This window comes from Scyliorhinus canicula, chromosome 13, assembly GCF_902713615.1.
Source record: "Scyliorhinus canicula chromosome 13, sScyCan1.1, whole genome shotgun sequence".
NCBI lineage: Eukaryota > Metazoa > Chordata > Chondrichthyes > Carcharhiniformes > Scyliorhinidae > Scyliorhinus > Scyliorhinus canicula.
The window spans coordinates 18,411,890-18,433,405 of record NC_052158.1 but is presented as its reverse complement, the minus strand read 5'-3'; the positions used below and the strand labels follow the sequence as shown (position 1 = coordinate 18,433,405).

The 21,516-nt window shown below is 49.5% G+C and overlaps 1 long non-coding RNA gene across 1 annotated transcript; it reads right to left on the bottom strand.

Annotated features, from left to right (window-relative positions):
- Positions 1–11,430: 11,430 nt before the first annotated feature.
- LOC119976403 lies at positions 11,431–13,600 on the bottom strand. Its single transcript, XR_005462925.1, has 3 exons — positions 13,393–13,600; positions 13,182–13,296; positions 11,431–11,592 (listed from the first exon to the last, which is right to left on the bottom strand). It is a non-coding gene; the product is annotated as an uncharacterized LOC119976403 (long non-coding RNA).
- Positions 13,601–21,516: the final 7,916 nt, after the last annotated feature.

Below are 21,516 nucleotides of genomic sequence, written 5' to 3'. Positions count from 1 at the left end.
TGGGTCAGTGTGAAAGGGGCAGTTGGATGGGTCAGTGTGAAAGGGCAGTTGGATGGGGTCAGTGGGAAAGGGCAGTTGGATGGGGTCAGTGTGAAAGGGGCAGTTGGATGGGGTCATTGTGAAAGGGGGAGTTGGATGGGGTCAGTGTGAAAGGGGCAGTTGGATGGGGGTCGTGGGAAAGGGGCAGTTGGATGGTGTCAGTGTGAAAGGGGCAGTTGGATGGGTGGTCAGTGGGAAAGGGGCTTTGGAGTGGGGTCTGTGTGAAAGGGGGCAGTGGATGGGTCAGTGTGAATGGGGCAGTTTGGATGGGGTCAGTGTGAAAGGGGCAGTTGGATGGGGTCAGTGTGAAAGGGGGAGTTGGATGGGGTCAGTGTGAAAGGGGCAGTTGGATGGGGGTCAGTGGGAAAGGGGCAGTTGGATGGGGTCAGTGAGAAAGGGGGGTTGGATGGGGGTCAGTGTGAAAGGGGCTGTTGGATGGGGTCAGTGTGAAAGGGGCATTTGGATGGGGTTCAGTGTGAAAGGGGCAGTTGGATGCGGTCAGTGTGAATGGGGCAGTTGGATGGGGTCAGTGTGAAAGGGGCAGTTGGATGGGGTCAGTGTGAATGGGGCAGTTGGATGGGGTTCAGTGTGAAAGGGGCAGTTGGATGGGGTCAGTGTGAAAGGGGCAGTTGGATGGGGTTCAGTGTGAATGGGGCAGTTGGATGGGGTCAGTGTGAAAGGGGCAGTTGGATGGGGTCAGTGTGAAAGGGGCAGTTGGATGGGGTCAGTGTGAAAGGGGCAGTTGGATGGGGTCAGTGGGAAAGGGGCAGTTGGATGGGGTCAGTGTGAAAGGGGCAGTTGGATGGGGTCAGTGTGAAAGGGGGAGTTGGATGGGGTCAGTGGGAGTTGGATGGGGTCAGTGTGAGTTGGATGGGGTCAGTGTGAAAGGGGGAGTTGGTTGGGGTCAGTGTGAAAGGGGCAGTTGGATGGGGTCAGTGTGAAAGGGGCAGTTGGATGGGGTCAGTGTGAAAGGGGCAGTTGGATGGGGTCAGTGTGAGTTGGATGGGGTCAGTGTGAAAGGGGCAGTTGGATGGGGTCAGTGTGAAAGGGGCAGTTGGATGGGGTTCAGTGTGAAAGGGGCAGTTGGATGGGGTCAGTGTGAGTTGGATGGGGTCAGTGTGAAAGGGGCAGTTGGATGGGGTTCAGTGTGAAAGGGGCAGTTGGATGGGGTCAGTGTGAAAGGGGCAGTTGGATGGGGTTCAGTGTGAATGGGGCAGTTGGATGGGGTCAGTGTGAAAGGGGCAGTTGGATGGGGTTCAGTGTGAAAGGGGCAGTTGGATGGGGTTCAGTGGGAAAGGGGCAGTTGGATGGGGTCAGTGTGAAAGGGGGGTTGGATGGGGGTCAGTGTGAAAGGGGCTGTTGGATGGGGTCAATGTGAAAGGGGCATTTGGATGGGGTTCAGTGTGAAAGGGGCAGTTGGATGGGGTCAGTGTGAATGGGGCAGTTGGATGGGGTCAGTGTGAAAGGGGCAGTTGGATGGGGTCAGTGTGAAAGGGGCAGTTGGATGGGGTTCAGTGTGAAAGGGGCAGTTGGATGGGGTCAGTGTGAAAGGGGCAGTTGGATGGGGTTCAGTGTGAATGGGGCAGTTGGATGGGGTCAGTGTGAAAGGGGCAGTTGGATGGCGTCAGTGTGAAAGGGGCAGTTGGATGGGGTCAGTGTGAAAGGGGCAGTTGGATGGGGTCCGTGTGAAAGGGGCAGTTGGATGGGGTTCAGTGTGAATGGGGCAGTTGGATGGGGTCAGTGTGAAAGGGGCAGTTGGATGGGGTCAGTGTGAAAGGGGCAGTTGGATGGGGTCAGTGTGAAAGGGGCAGTTGGATGGGGGTCAGTGTGAAAGGGGCTGTTGGATGGGGTAAGTGTGAAAGGGGCAGTTGGATGGGGTCAGTGTGAAAGGGGGGTTGGATGGGGGTCAGTGTGAAAGGGGCTGTTGGATGGGGTCAGTGTGAAAGGGGCATTTGGATGGGGTTCAGTGTGAAAGGGGCAGTTGGATGGGGTCAGTGTGAATGGGGCAGTTGGATGGGGTCAGTGTGAATGGGGCAGTTGGATGGGGTTCAGTGTGAAAGGGGCAGTTGGATGGGGTCAGTGTGAAAGGGGCAGTTGGATGGGGTTCAGTGTGAATGGGGCAGTTGGATGGGGTCAGTGTGAAAGGGGTAGTTGGATGGGGTCAGTGTGAAAGGGGGAGTTGGATGGGGTCAGTGTGAAAGGGGAAGTTGGATGGGGTTCAGTGTGAGTTGGATGGGGTCAGTGTGAAAGGGGCAGTTGGATGGGGTCAGTGTGAAAGGGGGAGTTGGATGGGGTCAGTGTGAAAGGGGCAGTTGGATGGGGTTGTGTGTGTGTGAAATCTAGGGGGAGGCAATGGCGTGCAGGCAGTGGGTGTACTGGCAGTGGCATACTGGCAGTGGGGTACTGGCAGTGGTGTACAGGCAGTGGCATACTGGCAGTGGGGTACTGGCAGTGGCGTACTGGCACTGTTTTACTGGCAGTGGCGTACTGGCAGTGGTGTACTGGCACTGTTTTACTGGCAGTGGCGTACTGGCAGAGGCGTACTGGCAGTGGTGTACTGGCAGTGGTGTACTGGCAGTGGTGTACCTGCAGTGGCGTACTGGCAGTGGCGTACTGGCAGTGGAGTACTGGCAGTGGTGTCCTGGCAGTGGTGTACTGGCAGTGGCGTACTGGCAGTGGCGTACTGGCAGTGGTGTACTGGCAGTGTTGTACTGGCAGTGGAGTACTGGCAGTGGTTTACTGGCAGTGGCGTACTGGCAGTGGCGTACTGGCAGTGGCATACTGGCAGTGGTGTACCTGCAGTGGCGTACTGGCAGTGGCGTGCAGGCAGTGGCGTACTGGCAGTGGTGTACTGGCAGTGGTGTACTGGCGGTGGCGTACTGGCAGTGGCGTACTGCAAGAGGCGTACTGGCAGTGGTGTACTGGCAGTGGTGTACTGGCAGTGGTGTACTGGCAGTGGCGTACTGGCAGTGGTGTACTGGCAGTGGCGTACTGGCAGTGGTGTACTGGCAGTGGCGTACTGGCAGTGGTGTACTGGCAGTGGCGTACTGGCAGTGGTGTACTGGCAGTGGTGTACTGGCAGTGGTGTACTGGCAGTGGCGTGCAGGCAGTGGTGTACTGGCACTGTTTTACTGGCAGTGGCGTACTGGCAGTGGTTTACTGGCAGTGGTGTACTGGCAGTGGTGTACTGGCAGTGGCCTACTGGCAGTGGTGTACTGGCACTGTTTTACTGGCAGTGGCGTACTGGCAGTGGTGTACTGGCACTGTTTTACTGGCAGTGGTGTACTGGCAGTGGTTTACTGGCAGTTGCATACTGGCAGTGGCGTACTTGCAGTGGCGCGCAGGCAGTGGCGTACTGGCAGTGGTGTACTGGCAGTGGCGTGCAGGCAGTGGCGTACAGGCAGTGGCGTACTGGCAGTGGTGTACTGGCAGTGGCGTGCAGGCAGTGGCGTACAGGCAGTGGCGTACTGGCAGTGGTGTACTGGCAGTGGCGTACTGGCAGTGGTGTACTGGCAGTGGCGTGCAGGCAGTGGCGTACTGGCAGTGGCGTACTGGCAGTGGCGTACTGGCAGTGGTGTACTGACAGTGGCGTACAGGCAGTGGTGTACTGGCAGTGGCGTACTGGCAGTGGTGTACTGGCAGTGGCGTGCAGGCAGTGGTGTACTGGCAGTGGCGTGCAGGCAGTGGCGTACTGGCAGTGGCGTACTGGCAGTGGCGTACTGGCAGTGGCGTACTGGCAGTGGCGTACTGGCAGTGGCGTGCAGGCAGTGGCGTACTGGCAGTGGCGTACTGGCAGTGGCGTACTGGCAGTGGCGTACTTGCAGTGGTGTACAGGCAGTGGCGTACTGGCAGTGGCGTGCAGGCAGTGGCGTACTGGCAGTGGCGTACTTGCAGTGGTGTACAGGCAGTGGCGTACTGGCAGTGGTGTACTGGCAGTGGCGTACTGGCAGTGACGCGGTGATACTGTCCCTGGACCCGGAATCCTTCTCTTGAGACCCGGGTTTGAATGTCACTATGGGAGGTGGTGAAATGTGAATTCAATAAAATCTGGAATTAAAAGTCGAAGAGTGACCATGAATTGATTATCATAAAACCCATCTGCTTCACTAATGCCCTTTCGGGAAGGAAAGCTGCCGTCCTTCCCCTGGTCTGGCCGGCAAGTGACTCCAGAACCACAGCAATGTGGTTGACTCTATGCCCTCAGGGCTGGGCAATAAATGCTGTCCTAGCCAGGCACACCCACATCCCATAAACAAATAAACAAAAGGGAGATTTGCTGATGATGTACATTTGGGTGTGGATTTGTTGAATTTATAAATGGCACTTTGTTTCTTTTGTGTTTAAAAATGGAAAATGCAAGATGTCCGCAGTTTGAAAGGGGTTCCAGGGAGCTTTCTATTACTCCTTCTCAAGCATTAATTTTAAACCTTTCGGTTTTCCGTTCAAGTTTGTTTTTCAATTTTCTTCTCCCCCAGAATGAAGAATGTTGACACCGAAACTTAGAAACCTGTAGAACAACACTAACCACAGGAGAATGGGGTGTGCTATTTCACTCCAATTATCTCATCAATTTACAGGAGGCTTATCAAAATATGTTTTGACACTGAGTATATTTATACAACCGACCAAAAGCTTAGTTAAAGATACAGGTTCCAAGATGGAGGAAGTTAGAACAGGGTAATTGTTTCAATGGAATATTTCACGAACTGGGGGCATTGGCAGGTAGAAGCTCACTTACAAATGGTGGACTGGTGAAAATTGAGAATGGTCTCTTGGCCAGACTTGTGGAGTGCTGAGATGAGATTGGGGGACATTACAGGGACATGGAGGTGCAAGGTACGTTAGCACAGTGGGTAGCACTGTTGCTTCACAGCTCCAAGGTCCCAGGTTTGATTGTGGCCTGGGTCACTGTCTGTGTGGAGTCTGCACGTTCTTCCCGTGTCTGCATCGGTTTCTTCCCACAAGTTCGGAAAGACATGGGGCTGGATTCTCCAGTCGCCGACGGCGACATCGCATTCAGCGACCAGCCGGAGAATCACATTTCCTGACCGGATCGGGCGGTGCCGCTTTTTCGATGCTCTGCCGCTCCAATGGGGCGTACTCTAGGAGTACGCTGCGCCACGTATCGATGGCCTCAGGACATTGCCTGAGGCCCGCACCCCCCCCCCCGCCCCCCGATGCTCCGCCCCCGACCGGTCGCGTTCCCAACGACGTCAGTCGGGTGTGGTCTCACCTGCTGGAAACTCGGTGTGGCGGCTGCGGACTCAGTGCAGCCCTGCCACAGTGGGGGGGGGGGGGGTATCCGCGGGCGGGGGGGGGCATTGTGGTGGGGCGGTCCGGGGCGCACGAGCCGCGAAGTGGGGGGGGGCTATTTTGCGGGCTGGGTCCACGAGCAGCCGCTGCCATGTGGCATGGCGCAGCCACTGCAGGCCGCCGTCGTGCACATACGCGGCCACGGACCCGGCAATTCCCCGGGGCGTATCGGCAGCTAGAGCCGGGTGCTCTCCGCTGCCTTCCTGCTGCTGGGCCCCAGCAAAACGGGGAATCAGTGGCCGTTTTGTGCCAGTTGTCTGGCGTAAAACATCACCGTTCCCACGCCGGCGTGGCAACTCAGCCCCAGAATCGGCAATTCCAGCCCGTGCTTTGAGGTAATTTGGACATTCTGAATTCTCCCTCCGTGTACCCGAACAGGCGCTGGAATGTGGCGACTAGGGGCTGTTCACAGTAACTTCATTGCGGTGTTAATATCAGTTTATTTGTGACAATAAAGATTATTAAAAGGCTATGAAGGGATTTGAAAACAAGGATGATCATTTTAAAAGTAAGGCATTGCTTGACTGGCAGCCAAGGGGTGAATGGGACATATTGCGAATAAGGGCATGGGCAACAGAGATTAGTATGACCGTCCATTCAAGTCGGTAGAATGTCAGGGACCGGACGGGAGTGCACTAGAATGGGATGGCAAATGGCTCAGATGGGAACTCGCAGCTAGCGCTGTTCCCATGCACCTGCTGCCCTTGTCCTTTTAGGTGGCAGAGTTCACTGGTTTGGAAGGTGCATTGGAGAGTTGCTACAGTAGGTGGTACACGCTGCTAACTCTGTTGCTAGTTGGGAGGGGGGTAGCGGGGGAGTGAATGTTTAAGGTGTTGGGTGGATGGAGTGCCAATCAAGCGGGGCTGCTTTGTCCTGGATGGTGTCAAGCTTCTTGGGTGTTTTTAGAGCTACACTCATCCAAGCAAGTGGAGAGTACTCCATCACACTCCTGACTTACACCTTGTCAATGGAGGAAAGGCTTTGGGGAGTTACTTGCCACAGGATTCCTAGCCTTTGACCTGCTCTGGTAGCTACAGTATATATCTGGCTAATCCAGTTCAGTTTCTGGTCAATGGTAACTCCCAGGATGTTGACCGTGGGGTTTTCAGCGATGGTAATGCCGTTCAATGTCAATGAGATTCCTAGATTCTCTCTTGTTGGAGATGGTCATGGCCTGGCACTTGGGTGGGGGGGGGGGGGGGGGGGGAGGGGGGCAGCATTAGTTGCTACATGTGAAGCCAAACTTGAACATCCCCCAGGCCTTGCTGCATTTGGACACAGGCTGCTTCAGTATCTGAGGAGTCATGAATGGAGCTGAAAATTGTGCAATCAACAGTGAACGTCCCCACCTCTGACCTTATGATAGAGGCAATGATGTTGAAGCAGTTGAAGATGGTTTGCCCTGGGCCACCACGCTGAGGAACTCCTGAAGTGATGTTCTAGGGCTGACATGCTTGATCTCAAACCGCCAAGTATGACTTCCAATCGGGGAGAGCTTCCCCCTTGATTCCCATTGGCTTCCATTTTGTCAGGAAATCTTGAAGCCACACTCTGTCAAGTGCTACCTTGATGTAAAGCACGGTGACTCTCACCTCAACTTGTTAACTCAGCTCTTCTGTTCAGTTTTTGGTCTCCTTGCCTGAGAAAGGACGTACTGGCACTGGAGGGTGTGCAAAGGAGATTCACTAGGTTAATCCCAGAGCTGAAGGGGTTGGATTACGAGCAGAGGTTGAGTAGACTAGGACTGTACTCGCTAGAATTTAGAAGGATGCGGGGGGGGGGGGATCTTATAGAAACATATAAAATTATAACGGGAATAGATAGGATAGATGCGGGCAGGTTGTTTTCACTGGCGGGTGAAAGCAGAACTAGGGGGCATAGCCTCAAAATAAGGGGAAGTAGATTTAGGACTAAGTTCAGAAGGAACTTCTTCACCCAAAGGGTTGTGAATCCATGGAATTCCTTGCCCAGTGAAGCAGTAGAGGCTTCTTCATTAAATGTTTTTAAGATAAAAATAGATAGTTTTTTGAAGAATAAAGGGATTAAGGGTTATGGTGTTCAGGCCAGAAAGTGGAGCTGAGTCCACCAAAGATCAGCCATGATCTCATTGAATGGTGGAGCAGGCTTGAGGGACCAGATGGCCTACTCTTGCTCCTAGTTCTTATGTTCTGTTCATGTTTGGACCAAGGTTAGAATGAGGTCACGAGCTGAGTGACCCTGGCAGAATCTTACCTGAGCGTCCGTGAGCAGGTTATTGTTATGTAAGTGACACTTGATAGCACTGCTGGAATAATCGCTTCCATCACTGTACTGATGATCGAGAGTAGGCTGATAGGGGCGTAAAGAGGTCAGATTGGATTTCTCCAGTTCTTTGTGGCGAGGAAGTACTGGGCAATTTTCCACAGTGTCGGATTGATTTAGCTGCACTGGAACAGCTTGGCTAGGAATGCAGCTAACTCTGGAGCAAAATTCTTCAGTACCATTGTCGAAATATTGTCAGGGCCCAGAGCCTTTCCAGTGCCTTCAGCTGTTTGTTGATGTCACGTGGAGTGAATCAAATTGGCTGAAGACTGGCATTGGTGATGGTAGGGACCTTTGGAGGAGTTTCAGATGAATCATTTGTCACTCTGGCTGAAGATGGTTACCTTTGACCAGGAAGTAATCTCCAGGTTTTCTTCTTCATGTATTATCTGAAGCCATGAGCCTTCATAGAGTTCTCAATGCTGAGGACACCAAGGCAACTTTCTCCTCTGGTGAATCTCCCAGGAAGGGACATAAAGGGGCAGTGGGGCATTTCCCAGCCAGTCTCACCAGCAAGATCGTCCGGTTCAAACCCTTGGCGCTGGGAGGGGTTGGATTCAACGGGATGGTGATGGTGGCACATGGGACATTGGCCGGAATTCTCCGGCTGTTGGGATTTTCTGTTCCTGCCGGCAGTGTACTCCCACCCGCGGGTTTGCGATTGACAAGCGAATGGTGCGCCACTGAGAAATACGCAGCTGGGCAACCGGAGGATCCAGCCCGCAAGGTATGATGTTTCCAGGAGCATGATCGTCTGTGGGACTCCCACTTTTGGCACAAGGAGGGATTTTCGAGGGTCAACAGGTTTGTGTTGTTGTTGCCAGGGCTGGTTCACCGTTTAGTTTTTCAAAATAATTTTCAATAATCCAATTATTTTTTACAATTAAGGAGCAATTTAACTTTTTTAAAATTTTCGAGTATCCAATTCAGTTTTTCCAATTAAGGGGCAATTTAGCGTGGCCAATTGCCACCATGCTGCCCCAGGGGCAATTTAACTTGGCCAATCCACCTCCCCTGCACATCTTTTGTGTTGTGGGGGCGAAACCCATGCAAACATGGGGAGAATGTGCAAACTCCACATGGACAGTGACCGGGGCTGGGATCGAACCTGAGACCTCGGTGCAGTGAGGCAGCAGTGCTAACCACTGTGCCACCACATCCGACTAGTTTTGGAGTTGCAGCAGTGCGGTACAGTTGAGTGAGTGCCTTGGCTGACCATTTCGGAGTCAACCACAACACACCTAAGAATGAAGAGCAGATCTCCTTCTCTTAAGAGTTTCACAACACTCGTTTTATGATCCACCATTACCAGAACTAGCTTTAAATTCAAGATTTAACTAAATTTAAACTTCACCGCCGGCCGTGGTGGGATTTCAACTTGTGTCTCCACAGCATTAGGCTGGATTACCAGTCCAATGATATGACCACTATGCCAAACCTGCCCTTGAATTTACAAATTCATCAATGTCGCAGGACCAGTCTCAGTTCAAACCCTCCATGGTCACAAGTTTGGAATTGTACCCTGCCTTCATGCTTAACAAAAGCTCACCAGGATGTTGCCTGGGATGGAGGGCACTAGCTATGAAGAGAGGTTGAATAGATTAGGATTATTTTCATGAGAAAGACGGAGGTTGAGGGGGGGACCTCGTTGAGGTCTACAAAATCCTGAGAGGTATAGACAGCGTGGATAGCAAGAAGCCTTTTTTCCTCAGAGTGGGGGACTCAATTACTAGGGGTCACGAGTTCAAGGTGGGTCACAAGTTCAAGGTGAGAGAGGAAAAGTTTAAGGGAGATATGCGTGGAAAGTTCTTTACGCAGAGGGTGGTGGGTGCCTGGATCGCATTGCCGGTGGAGGTGGTAGAGGCGGGCATGATAGCGTCATTTAAGATGTATCTAGACCAGGGGTGGGCAAACTTTCCCGTGCAAGGGCCACATTCAGAAATTCACAATTCACAAAGGGCCGCATAGTATATTAAGTAAAATAATTACTTCACCCGGTTATGATTCTGGGCGCCTCATATAGAACATAGAACAGTACAGCACAGAACAGGCCCTTCGGCCCTCGACGTTGTGCCGAGCAATGATCACCCTACTCAAGTCAACGTATCCACCCTATACCAGTAAGTAACCCAACAATCCCCCCCCATTAACCTTAAAAAAAAAATTTTTTTTTTTAAATAAAATTTTTTTTATTTTTAAAAAAAATTTTTTTTTTAATGACTTGGTGGGCCGCAGAAATACCTTTGGCGGGCCGCATGCGGCCCGCGGGCCGTAGTTTGCCCACCCCTGATCTAGACAGATACATGAATGGGCAGGGAGCAGAGGGATACAGATCCTTAGAAAATAGGCGACAGTTTTAGATAAAGGATCTGGATCGGCGCAGGCTTGGAGGGCCGAAGGGCCTGTTCCTGTGCTGTAATTTTTCTTTGTTCTTTGTTACTGTTGCTATTATGTACAAACCTCAATGTTAGTCCAACAATTGCAGACTTTATCAGTAGGATTAATCTTTAATTCCAATGTCAGTCATCTGTACAAAAATACTCCAATAAATCGCATTGAAAATGTATCTTTACTGTGCAAGTTCAGGTATTTCATACAAGTGTTGCTATACAAGACTGAGCCACATAAGGACATGCGACGAAGAACTAATTGAAAAAAAGTAGGTTTTAAGGAGCAAACCTCTCCGCATCTCGGGCGCGATTCTCCGAACCCACGATGGGTCGGAGAATAGCTGGAGGGCCTTCCTGACATTTTTCCCAACCTCCCGCTATTTCCCCCCCCCGCCACGGCCGCCCCCCGACACGAATCGCTGCTCGCCGTTTTTTTACGGCGAGCAGCGATTCTCCCCTAGCCGATGGCCGAGTTCCCAGGCCTTTGCGGCCGTTTTCACGAACACCAACACACCTGCCCTCACCGTTCGTGAAAACGGCCGCAAAGTGCCGTTCTGGGGAACCATGGCACCGATTGGCAAGGCCGCAACACGCATGCGCAGGTTAATGCGTCCGATCCGCGCATGCGCAGCTGATGTCATCGTGCGCGTCAGCCGCCGTTAACTTTGACGCGCGGGCTTAGCGAAGTTCGCTAAGCCTGCGATGCCGAGGTTCATGGGGCCCCGCTGCTAGCCCCGACCGGGGAGCAGAATCGGGTCCCGGGAGGGGGTGCGGAGGCTGCCGTGAAACACGGCCGGTTTCACGGCAGCCTTCACGACTCTCCGCATTTGCGGAGAATCGCGCCCGATCTTCTTTTAAGGAGAGAATTCCAGAACTTGGGGTCTGAGCAACTGATTGTATGGCAGCCAATGGTGGCACAAAGGAAAATGAGGCTGTACAAGTGGTCATAATTGGGCTAAGGTAGGTGGTCTTGTTTTGTGTCGGTGCAGCCGCGATGGGCTGAATGGCCTCCTTCTGCACTGTAGGGGTTCTGTGATTCAAAGTCCGACCCACCAACACTGCTAGCAAGGACAGAGAATTTGGCCAAGCTGTTCGCAGGTGGCTGGATTCTCTACTTTCATCGCTTGTCAGTGAAATTTCCAATTGAAACCACCCCACACTGCTGTGGGAAATCCACCGGGCGGGGGTGAGCTGCCAGCGGGAGCAGTGAACGGCTGGAGAATCCCACCCTTGAAACACCCCTTCACCAATTTGGGGCATATTTTTCTGGGGACATATGTGGGCTTGACGGGATGTCAAGTGAGAGGGGAGATTGGCCAGGAGAGCTCAGAATAGCTGCCTCCAAGCAAATAGTGTTGTGAATTTTAGGCAAGAAAATGAAGATTTGTTGTGATGAAAGTTATTTTGAACAAAATAATCAGTATCATTTTGTTTTCAAAATGGTTGTGTGAAGAATCTTGCAAAATTCACAAAGTCACAGTCTTCGAGGTCGGAATCGAACCCAGGTTTATACTGAACCTTTTCTCGCTTTTTTATGCGACCTGTTCACCTGAAATGTATAAATAAAGCATGACAATTAGTCATGAGAAGTGAATGCTGCTAAGAGGAATAACAGAATACAATACACCAGAATAACTAAAAACTGTCAATTACTTTATTTAAAATGTTTAGAACGCTTACTGTCAGTGCAAATCAGCTATTGTCAGTTTTATATCAGCTTCTTCAATTATAATTTTCAATGTACACAAATGTAATGAAAACTTTCTATGTAAACATGTCACACTGTCCCTGTCACTGTCCCATCACTGGTGCAGTTCCCAATTTTACAGCTCTCAGGTCATCAATTTGAATTGCAGAGAAACTCTTATGTTCTAACTGACACTACGTTTTACTCCCAAGTTGTCACATATGTTGCTATTTAATAGTATAAAGTATACAATCATATAGAAAAAGTTAATTTTTTAAAAAAGAGTACCTCATTCTTTTTTTTCAATTAAGGGGCAATTTAGTGTGGCCAATCCACCTACCCTGCACATCTTTTTTTGTGGGGGTGAGGCCCACACAGACATGGGGAGAATGTGCAAACTCCACCAGACAGTGACCCGGAATCGAACCTGGGTCCTTGGCATCATGAGGCAGCAGTGCTAACCACTCCGCCACCTTGCCATCCCATACAGGACGATATAAAAATAAGGCAACAAGTTTTATCATCATTGTAATCTGTAACTACCAGGATTGTGAAAGGTGAATTGACTGGACCCAGCAATTCGTAGCTTCCTATGTTTATGCCACAGTCTAATTATTCTTGCTCTCTGAATCCCAATTTCAGGAAAAGTCTTTGCCCTTCTAGCAATAAAATGGTTCTACTGCTTCAGAACGTGTTGCAACAACAAATCAACTTCAAATCAACATCACTAAAACCAATATACCTGGTCCCTATTTGCTTATGGGAGCTTGCTGTGCATACTACCTGCCAACTTTCCTATATTACAGTATTCCATTGGCTGTAAAGTACTCTGGGTGTAAGGTCACTAAATAAATTCAATTTTCTTTCTTGAGCCTGTTTGTCTATTCAGAGATAACCTGACTGATCTACTATCTAACTTCATATGCCTTCCGTTCCCTTCATAGCCTTGAATAACTTTGGCTAATATCCATCTATTAATCTATCAACAACTAATCTAATATCCTTGCAGCTGGTGAAATGGAGTTCCAGACTTTTCCCCACCCTTTGATTTGTTTTCCAACTTCACCGAAAGATCTGTCTGCATCTCTTCAAATGGATTCCCCAATCAGAGGATAACCTCCCTTCTGTTGATCCCTTAATAGTTTCAAACTTCGGATCCATAACTTTGAAAATTCCAGGGAATACAACTCCAGTTTGTGGAGGGGGGGGGGGGGGGGCTGTGGATCATTGAACCTGCTTACTGGGGAATACAATACATTCTCCCAATTGTAGATTAACATACACTGGCTTGTGCACAGGCTGAGAACTGTCAAACCCCAGTTAGAAATCGATATTTGACAGCTCGGGGGGGGGGGGGGGGGTAATTGAAACTTTGCCCTCCTTTTTTGATAACAACGGTTAACTGGGACTAGTCAAAGGCGCTTGGGAAACAAAAGCAAGGGAGTCCATACCTGCGGATTGTTGCTCGGCCGAGTGTATTCTGCCTTTGGGTTGCTTTTCTCCAGTTCCTCCAGGTAACGATCCCGGTAAGTGGAGACACTGACAAGCGCCACTTTGTCCATAAACCTGCGGGCGGGAAGAGAGGAGCTTAACAAAGAAGCCAGGGATTTGCCCCCATCCCCCCCCCCCCCCCCGCCAGCCGCTTGCATCTTTCCACCTCACCTCTCCATCCACGTCGGGGATATGGCTGCCGATGCCATTTTTCAAATTTTTTGTATTTTTTTTTATTTTGGCCACTCGGCCTCTGCTGAATCTGTGCGCAGCGAGCTGATAACTAGACTCTGGAAACTTTGAATCCCAGCAACAATTAATACCAGCCTGAGACGTACCCGCCCACAAGGGGCTGGACGATGGGAGGCGCCTGTCCCAACTGATCCGCGTTCAATGTGGAATTTAAACCGAAACAAAAACATTTGATGATCATGCAAGCATTGTGGTTAAAAATGCCCTTTCCTGAAGGAAGCTTGCCGTATTTATCTGGCCTGCCCTACATGTGACTCCCTCTGAAATGCCCCAGCAAAGTCACTCAGTTGTCTTCAACCCCTCCCACAAAGGGATGGGTCGCTGGGCATTGGGACCCATGCATCAGGAGCAGCAATGGCAAACCCAGCCCTATCAACCCTGCAAAGTCCTCCTGACGAACATCTGGGGGCTGGTGCCGAAATTGAGAGAGCTGGCACACAGACGCGCACTTATAGAACCCCCAAGAGTGCCAAAGGAGGCCATTCGCCCCATCGAGGGGGCACTGACATGCCGAAAGAGCATTCTGTCCTGTTACGTACTCTGGGATAACACAGGCTGCAACTGGACGCAGCTTTAACCAAAAGATACTCCAGACCTTGAAAATGAAATGAAAATCGCTTATTGTCAGAAGTAGGCTTAAGTTAGTTCAATCTGATTTATTGAACCAGTAGCACAGTTCTCTATGAGTTTGACTCTCTGCTAACCTAAGTGTGGTTACTCTGTCTGACTGAACCAGACTAGCTCTTAGCCACGTGCTGGAGGTGTGATACTGTACATACACCCTGACTCACTCTGTAGATGTTCACCAGTGGAAAGAGGCGGAGTGTGAGTGCCTCGTGCCTTTTAAAGTGAGATACCACCCCTGAGTGTCCTGCCTGCTCATTGATCGTGTCCTGTTCTCTGTGTTCATTAGCTGCCGGTCTGTATGTCATTATCTGCATATCGTGACACATTCTACCTAGACCCACTCCCCAGCCCACCCTGTCCTATCCGCCGTAACCTAACATGCACATCCCTGCACACCAAGGGGAAATTTAGCATGGCCAATTCACCCAACCTGCACCTCTTTGGACTGTAGGAGGAACCCGGAGCTCCCGGAGGAAACCCACGCAGACACGGGGAGAACGTGCAAACTCTACACAGTCACCCAAAGCTGGTATTGAAACAGGTTCCTGGTGCTGTGAAGCAGCAGTCATAACCATTCTGCCACCCTAGTTAAGCCACTGACTGACATAGTCATATTAACGGATCCATATTTTACAGATAATGTCCCAGACACTTTCCTGGGTAGGTCCTGTCTCACCAGCACGACAGATCCAGCAGAGGTGGTGTCACAGCGGTATATAGTCAGGGGAGACTTGCCCTGGGAGTCCTCAACATTGACTCAGGACCCCCATGAAGTCTCATGGCACCAGGTCAAACCTGGGCAAGGAAACCTCCTGCTGATTACCATGTACTGTCCCCCCTCAGTTAGTGAATCAGTACTCTTCCATGTCGAACATCACTTGGAGGAAGCACTGAGGGTGGCAAGGGCACAGAATATACTCTGGGTGGGGGACTTCAATGTCCATAACACCACCAAAGACCAAGCTGTCCAAGTCTTAAAGGACATAATTGCTAGGCTGGGACTGCAACAGGAGGTGAGGGAACCAGCAAGAGGGAATAGCAACCTCACAAATGACTATTTCAGTAGGAGTGACCACCGCACAGTCCTTGTGTGGCACTACCGCCATGCTAAATTGCAAAGACTTCGAACAGACCCAGCAACTCAAGACAAGTCAGAGGTTCAATGAAGAGAGCGGTTTTTCGGTATGCCTGGTGTTCCTGGCATGCACTCTTCATTGAACCAGCGTTGTCCCCTGGCTTGTTGGTAGAGTGGGGGATATGCCGAGCCACGGCTGAGTACAATTCTGCTGCCGCCGATGACCGACAGCACCTCATGGATTGCTTGTCTTGAGATGCCAGATCTGTTCTTAATTTGGTGTGGAGAAATGATCAGTAAGTATGTGAATTGCTTTTTCCCCACCTTTCCTAATGTATCCTGCCATACCTACCCTTCCTACTGTCCGTGCTCCTATCACCTCTCACCCGTTCTGCTCTTCCTTCCTCAAATGCCAATGTTCCCCACTTTCCCCTCTGCATGTTTCCCACAGGCAGTGGTGCAGTGTCGCTGGACTAATAATCCAGGAGCCCAGGGTGATACTCTGGGGTATTGGTTCAAATCCCACTACAACAGATGGTGAAATTCAAATTCAATAAAAATCTGGAATGAAAAGTCTAAATAGAACATAGAACAGTACAGCACAGAACAGGCCCTTCGGCCCTCAATGTTGTGCCGAGCCATGATCACCTTACTCAAACACACGTATCCACCCTATACCCGTAACCCAACAACCCCCCCCATTAACCTTACTTTTTTTAGGACACTACGGGCAATTTAGCATGGCCAATCCACCTAACCCGCACATCTTTGGACTGTGGGAGGAAACCGGAGCACCCGGAGGAAACCCACGCACACAGGGGGAGGACGTGCAGACTCCACACAGACAGTGACCCAGCCGGGAATCGAACCTGGGACCCTGGAGCTGTGAAGCATTTATGCTAACCACCATGCTACCCTGCTGCCCTAAATGATAACCATATAACCATTGCCAATTGTCAAAAAAACCCCATCTGGTTCACTCACATCTTTTGGAAAGGAAATCGTCCTTTCCCTGTCTGGTCACAGCAATGTGGTTGATTGTTAAAATTAATGTCCTCTGAAATGGTCCAGCAAGCCACTCAGTTCAAGGGCAATTAGAGATGGGCAATAAAGGCTGACCAGCCAGCAATGCCCAAATCCTATGAATGAATTTTTTTTTAAAACTCCTCTATCAGATCTCCACTTCTTAACTTTGTTAAACTTCTGTTTTGAAGAAAGAAAACAATATACATTTATCTGGCACCTTTTGTAACCCGTGGCTGGGAGTGAGGAGCGCAGAAGAAGAGTTCATGTTACTTCCTGCTGTCGGGCTCTGGTTGGTCTACAATGGTTTCTGGAACCCACATGGAATACAATGGAAGAGGACAACTTCAGGAAGTCCCCAAACTGCTTCATGCAGCCAAAGAGGTCCTTTCAAAGTGCAACTGCCCATAATATAAGAAAGTGCAAACCCCAATTTGCAGTGGCAAGGCCCCAAAAACAGAAAAACCTACTCAGCAGACACTCTTGAGCACCCAACCTTCTGATCCAGGATGCTGAGGGGGAGAAAGACGTGACTCAAAGAAAAAGTCAAATAAGTGGACAATTATTAACCTTTTGAAGCAACTTAAGTAATCCGGACGATCAGTAAGGGGGGAGGGTGAATCCTGAGCTTCTAATGGAGGGAATAATTGTAAAAGGAACTGGTTAACTTGTTCAGGGAATCTGGAACTGAGGAATTGTGTAAGAATTGTGTGGTTTTTATGCAATTCCAGGAAATATTTATTGAACAATTCATCTGGAGATTGTGAAACTGAACATTGCCAAGATTACAATTACTAAAACTCCAACTCCCTTCCTCTCCCACGTCTGCAGAAAATTAAACTTATAACAGAATTGCTGAAGGAGCAAATTTAACACATTGTCTTTAACATTTGCAAACATGTTTTAGATTGCAACAGGAGCTGCCACGAATGAACCTCAAATTCTGCATTAATACTGGAGCTGGCAGCAGTGACTATTAACAATGCCATTCTTATCAACAACCTTCCCTCTATCACCGCTTGTGCTCACTGAGGTACATTAGCTCACACAAACCCGGCAAACAGCCGAGATCTCCGCACTCCTCCAATTCTGTTCACCAGCTCATCTCAGGTTTCCTTTCAAGCCTGGAATTGCCTTCCTCAATCTCTCCACTTCTCATCTCCCTCTTCTTTAAGAAACTTCTTCAAACCTATTTGACCCAGTTCTTGGTGAACTGTCCTCAGTGTCAGATTCCGTTCGATGAAACCTCCATGAGGCGTCTTGTGATTTTCTTTTGAAGGTGCTGCGTAAATATAGCGTGTTATTATTGCAGCATGCACTCAGTTCCCATCTATGTAAATGCAGCGAGTTGTTGTTGCAGCATGCACTCCGTTACCCTCTATGTACCTGCAGCGAGCTGTTGTTGCAGCGTGCACTCCGTTCCCCTCTATGTAAATGCAGCGTGTTGTTGTTGCAGCATGCACTCAGTTCTCCTCTATGTAAATGCAGCGAGTTGTTGTTGCAGCGTGCACTCCGTTCCCCTCTATGTAAATGCAGCGTGTTGTTGTTGCAGCATGCACTCAGTTCCCCTCTATGTAAATGCAGCGAGTTGTTGTTGCAGCATGCACTCAGTTCCCCTCTATGTACATGCAGCGAGCTGTTGTTGCAGCATGCATTCAGGTCCCCTCTATGTAAATGTAGCGTGTTGTTGTTGCAGCATGCACTCAGTTCCCCTTTATGTAAATGCAGCGAGTTGTTGTTGCAGCATGTACTCAGTTCCCCTCTATGTAAATGCAGCGTGTTGTTGTTGTTGCAGCATGCACTCAGTTCCCCTCTATGTAAATGCAGCGAGTTGTTGTTGCAGCATGCACTCAGTTCCCCTCTATGTAAATGCTGCGAGTTGTTGTTGCAGCATGCACTCAGTCCCCCTCTATGTTAATGCAGCGAGTTGTTGTTGCAGCATGCACTCAGTTCCCCTCTATGTAAATGCAGCGAGTTGTTGTTGCAGCAGGCACTCAGTTTCCCTCTATGTAAATGCAGCGAGATGTTGTTGCAGCATGCACTCCGTTCCCCTCCATGTAAATGCAGCATGTTGTTGTTGCAGCATGCACTCCGTTACCCTCTATGTAAATGCAGCGTGTTGTTGTTGCAGCATGCACTCAGTTCCCCTCTATGTAAATGCGAGTTGTTGTTGCAGCATGCACTCAGTTCCCCTCGATGTAAATGCAGCGAGTTGTTGTTGCAGCGTGCACTCCGTTCCCCTCTATGCAAATGCAGCGAGTTGTTGTTGCAGCATGCACTCAGTTCCCCTCTATGTAAATGCAGCGTGTTGTTGTTGCAGCATGCACTCAGTTCCCCTCGATGTAAATGCAGCGAGTTGTTGTTGCAGCGTGCACTCAGTTCCCCTCGATGTAAATGCAGCGAGTTGTTGTTGCAGCGTGCACTCAGTTCCCCTCTATGCAAATGCAGCGAGTTGTTGTTGCAGCATGCACTCAGTTCCCCTCTATGTAAATGCAGCGAGTTGTTGTTGCAGCTTGCACTCAGTTCCCCTCGATGTAAATGCAGCGAGTTGTTGTTGCAGCATGCACTCCGTTTCCCTCTTCCATTTTACCTCTTGTTTATTGAAGGCAATAAACCCTCAGGGCTATGGGAATAGAGTGGGAGTTTCAGACTAACTGGGTTGGGCTACAGAGAGGTGGCATGTCGTTGCTGGTCCGAATCACTGCTTTCTGTGTTATATTGCTCTCGGGCTCCATGTCCTTTCTGCGCAATAAGGAAAATGGATTTTGTGAGGTGTGTGCAAAACAAAACAGAAACTTCGGACTGGTGAAAGAATGATCCCATTTACAAGAAAGGCAAACTCAGCTGTAGTCTGATGTTTTGCAAGATGGTTTCAGTGCAGTGCTTTTTGACCAGAATAATCCAAAACTAATCCCACTGCGCTGCTCGCTTCCAGTAACATTTCATATTTCCCCGCTTCAAGTACTTCTCCCGTCTTCCCTTCATGTATGAGTGAGTTTCTGGCTGAGCAGCTCGATGATGTGAAACATTTCACTGTCTCAGGGTGTGGATGCTGGTGGCAAGGTTGGCATTTATTACCTTGTCCCTTGCTGCCTTGACAAAGTGGCGGTGAGATTTCTTCAACCGCTACAGCCTGAACAGTGAATGAGCTCCTCAGTGCTGTTAAATCAGGATTTCCGGGGCTTAATGCTATTGTTACACTTGATTCCTTAAGTTTCCCGATGGGATATGGAAGCAAAGAACATAGGTTCAAATGTACAATTTGTTGGAAGTGGCAGCAATGAAGTCATAACCAGGGCCAGAGCATTTAACATGCTGGGTCTTGGCGTAGAGAATAATGTTAAAGGTTTCATTAGGCCACAATTGGTGATGATTTGGGCATTGATCACAGAAAGGACATTAACACCACAGACTATGTGTAGATTGTGGTAGTATGACTAGGGAGATCATATTACCTTAGAACCAACTGCCATTGGTACAGCAGTCCCACTGCCCATTGGCCCAGGCAAGTCATGTGCCTCTCTGCCAATTGGCTGTGGCTAGTCATGTGACCCCTCGCCGATTGGCCGAGAGGATGGTAGCTCCGCCTACAAGGCGGGGTAGAAAAGCTCGTAGCAGTTGGCAGTCGGCCTTTCCTTGTACGACCACTGCCGGGCTCACATCTAGCTTATTAAAGCCTAATATTTGGATCCTCTCTACGACTCGTGACCGATTGATGGTACATCATAGATTCACCAGTGTGCTGCCAAGATTGGGAACCCAATTGATAACAAAGCATGGGGTAGATAGGTTTAGATAGATTTAGATTTATTGTCACGTGTACCAAGGTACAGTGCAAAATATTGTTCTGTGTACAGTCCAGGCAGATCATTCCATATGTGTAAAATATGGGACATACGATAAATACACAATGTCCATACAAAGACATAGACATCAGGGGAAGCATACGGAGTATAGCACTACAACAGTAGAGAAGATGAGAAGAGAGATCAGTTCAGTCCATAAGAGGGTCATTCAGGAGTCTGGTAGCAGTGAGGAAGAAGCTGTTTTTGAATCTGTTAGTGTGCGTGCTCTCAGACTTTTGTATCTCCTGCCCAATAGAAGAGGTTGGAAGAGAGAATAACCCGGGTGGGAGAGGTCTTTGATTATGCTGCCCGCTTCCCCAAGGCAGCAGGAGGTGTAGACAGAGTCAGTGGATGGCGGGTGGGTTCACGTGATGGACGGGGCTGTGTTCACGACTGTCTATAATTTCTAACAGTCTTGGGCCGAGCAGTTGCCATACCAGGCTGTGATGCAGCCAGATTGGATGTTTTCTAGGGTGCATCTGTAAAAATTTGTGGAATTTCCTTAGTTTCCTGAGGAAATTTAGGCGCTGTTGTGCTTTCTTGACTATAGCATCAACACGGGAAGACCAGGATAGATTTTTGGTGATGTGTACACCTAGGAATTTGAAGCTGTCAACCATCTTCACCTCAGCATTATTGATGCAAACGGGGTGTGTATGAAACTGCTTCCTGACGTCGATGACCAGCTCCTTAGCTTTGCTAACATTGAGGGAGAGATTGTTGTCATTGCACCATGCCACTGGATTCTCCATCTCCCTTGGACTAAGTTAATGATGAATTGATCTCTTTAAAATGATGAAGGGTCTGATAGGGTTGACAGGGACAAACCAATTTCCTCTATTGGAGAAGCCAACAATGCAGGGTCATCAATTTGACTGCAGATGGAGGAAAGGAGGAACTTTATTTTGCGGATGTTTATGTGACCTTGGAATGTTTCACAATGTTTGGCAGCGGCTGAGACAGAAGCGATTACATCTTCACGGGAAATTGGGGAAATGTCTAATGGAGAAGAGGATGTAGTACTGTGAGATAATTTTGGATTTTTTTTAACTGAGTTATGTTTTTATTAATAAACAATTTTATTGAGGCAGTTTTTGGCTTTGTAAACAGTTACAGACATCAACAGAAAGAAAGCAAAAAAGGCAAAAATGTGCAAACATCCACGTATATTCAATACTTCAGTCGTAACCTACTGCACAAGCCCGTTCCTCTCCCACCGGTACTACCCGCCATTTTATCCCTCCGACTCTACTCTACCCTTCCCACCTCCCCCTGCTGACGCTCACTCTCCCGCAAAGAAGTCAATGAATGGTTCCCACCTTCGGGCGAACCCCTGTACAGATCCACTCAAGGCGAACCTAATGTTTTCCATTCCCAGGAAACTCGACATGTCCGCAAGTCACAACTCAGTCTTCGGGGGCTTTGAGTCCCTCCACGCCAATAGTATTCGTCGCCGGGCTATCAGGGAAGCAA